The 12089-nt window shown below is 32.9% G+C and overlaps 1 non-coding gene across 1 annotated transcript; it reads left to right on the forward strand.

Annotated features, from left to right (window-relative positions):
• Positions 1-11628: 11628 nt before the first annotated feature.
• On the forward strand, positions 11629-11735 carry LOC140790000 (small nucleolar RNA R71). Its single transcript, XR_012109300.1, has one exon. It is a non-coding gene; the product is annotated as a small nucleolar RNA R71 (small nucleolar RNA).
• The last annotated feature ends 354 nt before the right edge of the window (positions 11736-12089 follow it).

Genomic DNA, 12089 nt, shown 5'->3' on the forward strand with positions numbered 1-12089 from the left:
ATAATTTTCCATAATTGCGCGAACTGATTTTTGTAACACATCTAGATCTTGAAGGAATTATTGCGTAGCCTATCTTTGGTATAAGAACCCATCATTATCTAATTACCGGATTATCGAGTGCTCAATATACATCATATATAGTTGTATTTGGTACAATATCATGGTCATGGTCGGCATGCATCATGTGTCATATTTGAGAGAGAAATATGATTGTAATAACCGAGATAAAAATAAAAAAATAAATAAATAAATAAAAAATAAAAAAATATTATTAATAATAACAATAATAACAATAATAATAATAATATATAAATTAAATAAATAAAAAGAGACAAAAAGAAAGAAATAAAAAATTAAAAAAATTAAAAAAAATTAAAAAAAATTTTGGTGTTGCCTAGCACGAGCTCGTGCCATGCAGTATGCCCACAATCGCCGGCCCGGTGACCAACTGGCTACGACAGGCCCCGCCGCCGCCGTAGTTGCCGCCCTTCCCTTCCTTCACTGCCTCTCTCTCTTTCTAAACCTCTCTCCCTCTCTTTCGGTTTCTCTTTCTTACTTATTCTCTCTCTCTCTATCTCTCTCTCATTCTCTCTCTCTCTCTCGTCAACGCCGGCCTATCGCCGTCGTTGCTGCCACCACTGCCACACCCCCATCACTGCCTCTCTCTCTCTCTCTCCCCATTTATAGCTCTCTCTCCAACTCTCTCTAACTCTCTTTCTTACTCTCCTCTCTCTCTCTCTCTCTCTCTCTCTCTCGGTTTTACTTATTCTCTCACTCACTCTCTCTCTCTCTTGCCGACGCCGGCCTACCACCACCGTTGCTGCCGTCGCCGCCGCAACCCCTTCACCGCCTCTCTCTCTTTCTCTCTATCTCTCTCTCTTTCTATCTCTCTCTCTCTCTCCTTCTCTTACTGACGCCGGCCTGCCGCTGTCGTTGTCGCCGACACCATCGCCACCGCCGCAGCCACTTGAGCCTCCCTCCCTTCCCTTCTCTTCTTCTTCTTCTTCTTCACCTCCTTCTTCTCCTTCTTCTTCTTCTTCATCTTCTTTTCCTCTACTTCTTTTTCCTCTCTTCGTTTTACCTTCTCCGGCAATAAAACACATGTCTAAATTACTTGTGTTATTTAGTTAATCTAAATTAGATTTTTAGATATTTAAATTTTCAAGAATATATATTTAGTAACATGGTTATTAGATAAGTGTAATTAGTGTAATTTTAGTTCATTATAATTATAGATATTTGTACATAAATATACTTTTAACTTCATATATTATTATTATTATTATTATTATATATACAACTTATTATACATTATTATGCATGTAATAAAATAGTAGACTTACTTAATGTTTATATTACATGATTAAGTAAAGATTATTTTATATGCAACTGTTAATTGGTTTACTAAGAGTAGTAGCCACAAAATAATTAAACTATAATTATATAATATATGTCCTTGTATTTTAAATTATATTATTGTACATGTAGCTCGTTTACATTTTTTTTATCAAAAGAGATTGACTATTAAATACTTGATATATAATTAGCAAACTATGGTTATGGTTTTATAAATAAATCTACAATTAGAATAATAACATATTAATATTATTATAATTAAATATATGATATAGATCAAATCATTTAATAAGAACAAAATAAGAAATTCTAAACCTAATAAATCATCATATGTTACACAAACGGATCCCAATTGGATAAATAACTAACTTCATATTACTTAAACATTTTCAGATCCCAACCCTCTTCTTTGAGACCTCATGGACCTTTCTAGTGATCTATGACGATTGATCGATGGACGGGAGGGATACATGTATTGGGTCTTCTGATCAAATTATGAGTAGTCTTATCCCCTAGAAGCTTTTCTCAAATTAGAATTTATTTTATAATTATGTATATGGATGTTTTAGCCTCCAGTATGATTATATGACCTTATTTAGAGATAATTTCAATTGAGCATATTTTATCATTCATTTGATTAGACTCATCTGGGATATGAGTATGCTAGTGATATATAGAGATGGTTGGAGATGATTATATTGTTTGTTATGATATTATGTAGAGATGATCTTTAGCATAAGTATGCGTCTGATAGACTAGCATGAGTATGCATATGATAGATGTATGATTCGAGATTGTATTGCATTATTTTCCTCTTGACTTCCTTACCACCTAAATTCCTAATATGCATGACTTGTAATGGTACTAGATATATGCACGTGACCTATCATATAGAAAGAAATGCATAAATCTCATTGATAGGAAAGTTAATAGAAAAAGCATGTGGGTACCCGAGTAGGCGCTAGGGTTAAGGGTGCTTAGATTGATGCTTAAGGTCATTGATATGTGATATCTCATGGCCCACGTCTGAGGTCAGTTGAGTCTATGCGCAGAGATAATCGAACACTTACTGTTCACCAGGGCATGTGTGCGGCAAGTTACCCTCATTTGATTTCTATTAATTTGTGGGGTACCCGATTTGGATTGTTTTGATATACCCTTAGCGTATGGCAGAGTAGGATTATGACTAAGATACCCGTAGCGTATGGCAGAATATGCTCTGAGCCTACGGGCAGGATGTTGAGATCGGGTACCGGGTGTTGGCTGCGCATAGTGGTATAGTATGATGAGATATAAAGATGACGTTGATGATTGAGATGTTGAGAAATACATATGATTTCATTATCATCTAATTATCTGATTATCAAATAGTCAATATATATCATATATGGTTACATTTGATATCATAGCATAGTCATGGTCGGCATGCATCATGTGTTATATTTAAAAGAGAGTTATGATGATAGTATGACATGGAAATTTGCTTATTCATTGTCGATGATTATATAATTTTATAAGTTATGACATGTTATCTACTTTTTATTTATGTATTATTAAGGACACATTGATATACTCATTCATGATATGATGCTCGTTCTGATTCATATTATCCAGTACATGATTTACTTTTTTTTGGTATCACTAATTCGGGGTAAGGTCTATTCACTAAGCCTTTTGCTCATGATTCTCTTTATTTCTTTTCTAACCCCCTCAGATATGTGGTACGTGATAGCATCTTGAGATATTTTGAGGAGATATTTTAGAACGATGATGAGGTGAGCTATAGATGCGAGACGGTATAGATGATTTATATAAAAATTGAGTTGTACTAGTATTTGATATTTGTACTCCTTTTTATTAGACGATGATTTGTATAATATAGGTCGAATCATAGTGTTCTCTTGTGTTAGTTATTTTAGTTCTATCTTGATGGTTTGTCGTGGCATATGTGGGTCCTACTAGATTATGTAACTATCTAGTATGGTTGTTGTGGATTTGGGTATTCATATGTTAACATGTTTATTTGGTTGATAGTATAATTGACCTCTGAGATGGATTATGTTGAGTATGAATTTATTTGGTGATAGATTATGTGAGCATGGATATGTTAGTAGGTTTTATTTGATGATGTCATGATTATATATGCACGGGAGTGTATCTATGCATGACGGGCCTCGCCTGACCTGTTGCGAGCGCTGCGCGTGCCATGTGGGAATGCACGTGCTCGTGCCAGGCAAGAGCGTTACAATGATGATAGTATGGCGTGGTGATCTATTTATTCATTGTCGATGATTATATACTTTTATTAGTCATGATATGCTATCTATTTTTTATTTATATATTATTGAGGATACATTTATATACTCATTCATGACATAATACTTTTTCTGATTCATATTATCCAATACATGATTTACTCTCTAGTTGGCATTATTAATTTGGGGTAAGCTCTATTCACTAAGCGTTTTGCTATCTCGAGAATATATTTTAGATTGATAAGATGAGCTATTGGTGTGAGACGGTATAGATAATAATTTGTATATAAATTGAATTGTATCGTTGTTTGTTATATTTGTACTTTATTGTATCAGACGATAATTTATATAATACATGTCAGATTATAGTGTACTCGTGTATCAATTATTTAGTTGTACCTTGATAATTTATCGTGGCCTGTGTGGGTCCTGCCAAATTATGTAGTGGTCTAGTGTATATTATTGTGGACTTGGATATTCATATGTTAACATGTTTGTTTGGTTGATAGTAAGATTTATTTGGTGTTGGATTATGTGAGCATGGGTATGTTAGTAGGTAATATTTCATGATGTTATGATTATATGTGCACAGCAGTGTATTTATGTGTGACGGGCCCTACCCGTCCTATCGTGTGAGCCGCACGTGCCCGTGCCAAGCGGGGGCATTACAATTCAAGTGGTATCAGAGCCTAGATTTAAGGAAGATCTAGCAAACCATCAAGTATAGTAGTTGTTAGTTTATTTTAGGATTACGTTAGTAATCGATCTTTACGCGTAGGATATTAATTAGTTGAGATAAAGATCTAGGTTGTGATGTTGAGATTACTAAAACAATATTGATAGAAATAATTTGTGGTATTGGTATATTGAGAATGTATCTGAGCGACTAATGAATAGGAAGAGATATTACTAAATCATGTATTGATGTTATTGATGTCGAGGTGTTAAAGTCTGTGGAGCATAATATTGGAGATGTTGACATGTTCATATGATGTGATAAGTGCAGAAATTCCTAAACATGTTGAGATATTTATTTATGTAGAAGAATTATTATTAGTAGATTTGAGGTTATTCTGAACAGATATAGCATATTTTTGAATTTTTTTTTCTTTTTATGGATACACTTGAGATTAGGAGATTGATGTATAAAGATATATGTGCATAGAGACTATTCTAATTTTTATGAGGGTTATAATTATTGATTGTGGATGGATGAGTAAGAATTATGATGATTTTGTATAGTGAAAAAGATAATAGGTGATGTGATATAGATGATTGTAGATTATATATAGAAAAAAAAAATTTGGGATGACTAGTATGATAAATTATGTTTGCAAGATACTTATGTTAGTAGGTATAAAATTTTGATTGTACTAACAAGATGAATGATTTAATAAGGATATATTTGTCCAATAATATTATTAGAAGATTAACGTCTCTTTTAAAACTTTAAGTTGATGATTACCAAATAGGGTAATGAGCATAGGAATTATAGCATGGATACAGTTATTGGATTATGAATAATCTCAGTAGTTGAGACTTAATGTATATATTTCTGAATGACATGATAGTAGGTTTAGTTTAGAAGTTACTAATTATGTGAATTTGATTAGATGGAAAGAATGATAATAAAGTGAATTATATAGGGAGATGATAATTGTTAAGTTGATAGTCCCATGACATATCTTGTATGACACTGAAAATATATGTCAACTACTAGTTTAGTTTTGGGCTTTGATTTAGAGGATAAGAATATTACAGCATGACGATCGCGTGTTTTGGTTGATCAATTTTGGTTATAAATATACAGACTTATTTTATTCTGATTATTAGGTGATATTAATGATGTTATAGAATAATTTTGATGATGCTATAAGATTAAATTGTGCAGTATATGTAGTAGACTTTGTATAGAGAATGTGATAGAATATTAAGTTGAGACTTTTAAAGAAATATGTGATTTAAGTGATTTAATTAGAAATGAGATATGTTGGTTCTTAAACATAGATGTTAAATTGTGATATTATGTGCTTTAATATGTTAGTTGTTTGATGATACTAATTGGAGAGATAACTTAATAGAGTTGATTTGGAAGTTGAACTAATTGCTTCATAGGACGGTAATAAAAGAAATACAAAGGACTATGATATTTCATATATAGTGTATCGATGGATGTTTATTATACTGCTAGATGATAAATATATAATGATGTATAGGAAAGTGATAATATTAGCATTTGTTTAACCATTGACTTACATGTTCGATTATTACTAAAGATTATTGAGCGAGCCTATTTGAATGTTGATATTGATTTTAATAACTGTAAAGACTTACCGGTCTGCATTTGAGTCTTAAGATAAAAGTATTTGATTGGAAGATAATGATTTCATGATTGGTTCCATTATAGTTGTAAGAAAAAAATAAAAAAAATTGATCTTTTAATGAATTGTAAAATTAAAGGTTGTGAGTTGATCTAAAGTAAAATGGAAGATATACTAGTAAGATTGTAATTTATATTTTTGGATGTCTTCTTATCTATACGAACCAGTTAATGTTAGTTATTTTATTGGTAGATCATAATAGCATGACCAAGTCGGGAGATTAATCTTAGTAGCTTTAGTGCATGCACAATATTTTTGTGGATTTGTCTAAGTTATGTTTAAGTATTCTTAAATATCAAGTATGATGAATTAGTAAATATTTATGTGGCAATGGATTAATATTATGAATTGAGTATTATATCTATCGAGATATTAAAGAGATTATTGGACTACTTAGTAGAACTCAATAGATAGTTTGTGGATCTGAATATCGTTATCATTAAGTGATATTTTGATAGATATACTAGTAATGATAGTAATTAAATAGATAATGATCAAACTGGAATTTGTGAATTGAGGAATGAATAGTTTAGAATAGAAAATGATTGATAGAAAGATTATTATAAAGTTCATCATGTATGTTTCTTGAGATAGTTTGAATTTAACCTTTCATATATTGTAGATTAAGAAGGAAAATAATGTGGAGAATCAGAAGGGTGTATAAATTTCCTTTGAGGTTGCATTAGAATTAACATTGATAGGTTGGATTTGACGAACTATATGTTATTTTGAAGAATGTATTATGAATACAGGTTGATATTGTAGTCTTAAATAGATAGGTGTGATCTCTTATATTGATTTATTTAGTAATTTGTATAATGGTTTAAGCATATGAATAGTGCAATTTAAATAAGAGAGTTTGTGCTATCGCCTAAATTTTATGAGGATATCGGATGGTGCTGAGTATATTTAGATTAGTGATATTATTTGTCTAGAAAGAGAAGCATGAGATAAGTATTTTGGATGTTCTTGAAATAACTTATTTTTATCGTTCTACTTGATATTAGTGATAATATTGAGGGATAATCCATTGAGTATGTTTGGGATCAGAGTATCCATTTAGTAGATTGGAGATAATTTGCTTAAATATGTTGTATTGTATTATCATAGGTGATTATGACATTACATGGTTATAGTGTTGTAGTTAGCAGAAAAAGTGATAGATTTAGACAGCTTGAGGTACTTTGGAGTAGAATATGATTCAATTAATAAATGATAACATTTTTAATATTGTAGAATGAATGTACTCTTTCTTGCAGACAAGTGGTATTATTGATGTTTATAGATATGGTATAATTACCTGACTGACCTAGATCTAGGAATTTTATCTTTGTAAGGGAGTTATTTGTGGTTGTGTAATGTTACGAGTTAATAAGTAAACTAGTAAATGAAGAATAAGTTACGGATCTTAAAAAGTGAGATTACACAATTGTCGATGTGGCACGACGTGGTCGGCCACATGTGGCCAGCCTCGTGCCATGCGAGTTGGCACGAGCTGAATTTGCCACGCACCACTAGCTGCCGGCCCGGCCAACCAGGCCGAGCCAGCTAGCTCCAATGGGCCCGTCGGTGCCACAGCCGCAGCGCCGACGTCCCTACCACCTTCTCTCTCTCTCTCGGTCACCCTCTCACTCTATTCTCTCTCACACTCTCGTTCTCTCCTCACTGCCGGCACCGGCCTGCCGCCACCTCCCTTGGAACTGCCAACGCCGGTGAGCTCTCTCTCCTTCTCTCTCTTCTTCTATCTTCTTCTCTCTCTCTCTCTTCCTCTTTAGCTTGGGTTCACTGGAGCCGAGTCGCCGGTGAGAAGCCGGCCGCTGGCTGGCCAGCAGCGGCTGACGCCCTCCCCGCCGACTTGGGTACGCACCCTCCTTCCTTCTCCTTCTCCTCTTCTCCTTTCTTCTTTCTTCTTTCTTCTTCTTCTTCCTCAGCTTCTTCTCCTTCTCTTTCTGCACAGTGCTCAGCCCAACACTATAGCAAGCAGTGCTGGGCCGAGCCCAGCACTGGTGACACCACCAGTGTTCTATTTTATTTTCTTTATTATGTTTTATTTTATTTATGTTATTTATTTAGGTATTTCTTTCTTAATGAATGCAAATAGAGTATTTAGACATTAATTATTTTTATAGTAATATATATATTCTTCAATATAATTATTATTAATTATAATTTGTTTAATTAATGTTTAATTAGGTATAATAGGTAATACTTATATTTATTATTTATTTATATCTCTATTAATCCTAGATAGATTTGTAAATCATAATTATTAGATTTATATACTAATATTCTTATGAGATACATTTAAAAAATTCTAATAATTTATTATATATTATTATTCTTTTGTAACAAATAAAATACTAGGCTTATTTATTGAATCAAGATAGAGTGATGTTGTGACAAATTAAGTAACACTCGCAAGTGCACCAATCTATCGAGTAGATCGGCAAGCAAGGTATCGATCCCACGAGGACTTGTTTGAAAACTTGAAGTGTTTGAAAATCTTAAAATTTTTTTTAACCTAGTTGGAAAATGGGTTTAGGAGATTTATGGAGAAAGAAAAACTTCTTGCAAATTTCTTTTAATTAAGTGTGAGAAATAAGGTCTTGGAATCCAGTTGTAGATACCACATTTCTATTAGATAATATAAATCTCTTATTTTTCTACGATTCACTAAGAAATCAATCACTAGTGGATCGAAAGATTATCTTTGAATGAATAATTCAATTTTCATAAAAATTACGTTCTTTCTTCTTTTTTAGAAAATATGGAATAAGAATTTTAAATTATTAGATGTATCCTTTTTAAGAAAAACAACTAATATCTAAATTCTAAACAACAAATTTAAAGTAGAAGAAAGAAGAACCTATTTAGCAATTAAGAACACATAAGAGATTTAGAATAAAAGAAATATGTTCTCAACAAGCTTTATCCTCAACCTTAAGAAAATTAGAAATTCACTTTAGTAGTTAATAACACAACTTGAATAAAAATAAATATGAGATTTAGCACTAGAGAGTTGCAAAATACATCTTTCAAAAATAAAATCTAAATCTAAAAACAAGAGATTACGCTAAAAGAAGATCAAAATATGAACTTTGTTGACTTACAAAGATTGAAACTTCTTCGAATATGCTCTATTATTGCTAATTGAATTGAAACATTTGCAAGTTGGAATGCTGAATTTTAAACAACAACTCCTCAAAAGAAAAAACTTAATAGAAAATACACAAGAAAAAGATATTTTTCTCTAGCTTTCAACCCCTCTATTTATAGACTTTTTGGAGCATAAAAATCTGCTCCAAATCGACTGGAAATCTGCTGTGATTTTGTTTGAAATCTGCTAAATATGTGCATGAAATCTGGTGAAAATCTACATGAAATATGTTAGAAATCTGCCGCATTAGGTAGGCAATTTGCTTGGCTGGAATTGCTGCTCAAATAGAAATTTGAAATTTGTTTACTGTTGCAATTATTGCTGACATTTTGCCTGAATTGGAGATGAAAATCTGCTGCATTAGGTGAATTTTTTTTGCTAAAATTCTGCAACTTGATAGAGATTTGATTGTTGAAAATCTGTTGCTTGATAAAAAATAAAGGAATTTTGACTCATTTTGATTTAGATAAGAAAGTGATTAGTAGATCATGGTTTAACTTAAGCATGACTTGAAAGATGAGAGGAAGATTTAGTTGGTTAGTAGTGACTAAGCCTAATTCTGTTTTGAGTCCAAATTTGACCATTTTTAGTGATTAAATGAGATTCCATTGATCAACGGTCTACATATAACTAAAATATATTAATTAGTTAAAATAAAATATTAACATTTAATAATTTGGGCATAACTAATATTACAATTATGCTCTCTAATAGGCCTTCAATCATGTCAACCTTAAAAACATCATTAGTTTCAGGAGGTTGATAACTAACATCAAAAACATTTAATTCAATAGTCATATTGCCAAAAGACAGTTTCATAATCCCATTTTGACAGTGAATGACTGCATTCACAGTGGCTAGGAATGACCTTCCTAAGATCACAGGGATATGATTGCTCGGGTTTTGGACAGGTTCAATATCAAGGATTATGAAATCCAAAGGAAAAATAAATTTGTCTACCTTAATCAGAACATCCTCTGTGATGCCTCGAGGATACTTGACAGAACGATCTGCCAAAGACAGTCTAATTTGAGTTGGCTTCAACTCTCCAAGAACTAATTGCTTGTAAACTGAATACGGTAAAAAATTAACACTTGCACCTAAATCCAAAAGGGCTTTATCAATGACATGATTGCCAATGACACACGAAATAGTAGGACAACCTGGATCTTTAAACTTAGGTGGAATGTTGTTTTGGATGATTGAGCTTACCTACTCAGCTAGGAATGCCTTCTTTTGCACTTTTGATTTTCTTTTCTGAGTGCAAAGATCCTTCAAAATTTTGGCATAAGCAGGAATTTGCTTGATGTCATCGAGTAATGGAATGTTAATTTCAAGTTGCTTAAACAATTCCATCATCTCACTAAAATTTGTTCCTACTTTAACCTGAGTTAGTCTTTGGGGAAATGGTGCTTTAGGAATAAAAGTTTGCTCATATGAATTTCTAGACTTAGGTAGAGACTGACTTGGGTTGCTAAAGTCAAAGGTTATAGTTCCAAATGAACTATCATGATTATTTTGCGGGACAGAGATTTCTTCACCCTCTGAGATAGATTTTTATGATTTGGCACTTCAACCTTATTGTTGACTAGTTTTCCAGACCTAAGGGTAATGACTGATTGAACTTGTTCGTTGTACGCACATGAGGTGGATGGTTGGCTAACCTCATATTGGCCCTTTGGGTTAGGAATGGGTTGACTAGGAAATTTTTCTTGTTCTCTCATACTAACCTTAGATGCTAACTGACCCACTTGATGTTGAAGCTGAGAAATGGCTTGATAATTTTGTATATTGGTAGCTTCTATTCTTTGCAAATTAGCATTAGTTCCAGTGATAAATTTCTCTATCATTGCTTCTAAGTTGGATGGTTGTTGCTAAGGTACTATAACCGATTGATTAAGAGGAAGGCATAAGAGACATGCTGAGTAGGAGGACAAAATTGGTTAAATCTTGGAGGTCCTCCTTGGTTTATTAAAGGCTACTATGGCCTGCAAGAAAAATTGGGGTGATTTCTCCAATTTGGATTGTATGTTTTAGAGTAAGGACTATTGAATGGCTTTCTAAATTGATTTAGGGCATTCACTTGTTCATTGAACCCATCTTGATACCCTAAGGAAGGGCAAACCATTGTAGTGTGCGTGGGACTGGCACAAACACTATAGACTTCAGATTGCACCTGATTATAAGTTTCATAGTTTGACTTAACACAAGGGCGTCAACTTTCCTAGACAAACTATCCAGTCGCGCATTCATACTCACATTAGGTTGAACTTCATATATTCCTCTCTTAGACTGTGACGTCACTCGACTTTCAGTATTAAAATCCCATTGTTGGGAATTTTTAGCTATTCTTTCAAAAAGAGCCCAAGCTTCAGGTGTGCTTTTAGCCATGAATGACCCATCGCTCATGGACTCAATCAGATTATGATTTGTGTCGTTTAGACCATTGTAGAAATACTGGACTAACCACTATTTTTCAAAATTGTGATGAGGGCACTTAACTTGAAGATCCTTAAACCTTTCCCATGACTCATGAAATTTCTCTTCCTCTTTCTGCTTGAAAGTGGAGATGGCCAATCTATATTGATTTGTTCTAGGCATAAGATAAAATTTGGACACAAATTTATAGTTCAGATCTCTCCAAGTGGTGATTGAGTTAGGCTCTAAGTAATTCAACCAAGCTCTTGCTTGGTATTTCAATGAAAAAGGAAAGAGACTTAGCCTAACAGATTCATCAGAAAAGTTTTAAAATTTGAATGTTGAACAAATATCTAAGAATTCATCAACATGAGAGTATGGATTCTCATTTTCCCTACCATAAAAGGTAGGAAGCAATTGAAGGATGGCAGGATTTAATTCAAAATGAGTTGCATTAGTGTTAGGTAACACAATGCATTTTGAAGGTTGGGTTCCATTAGGGGCAAATCGCTCTTGTAAAGT

The sequence above is a fragment of the Typha latifolia genome, chromosome 5 (genome assembly GCF_019914945.1).
Source record: "Typha latifolia isolate L0001 chromosome 5, TyphaL0001v2, whole genome shotgun sequence".
Lineage (NCBI taxonomy): Eukaryota > Viridiplantae > Streptophyta > Magnoliopsida > Poales > Typhaceae > Typha > Typha latifolia.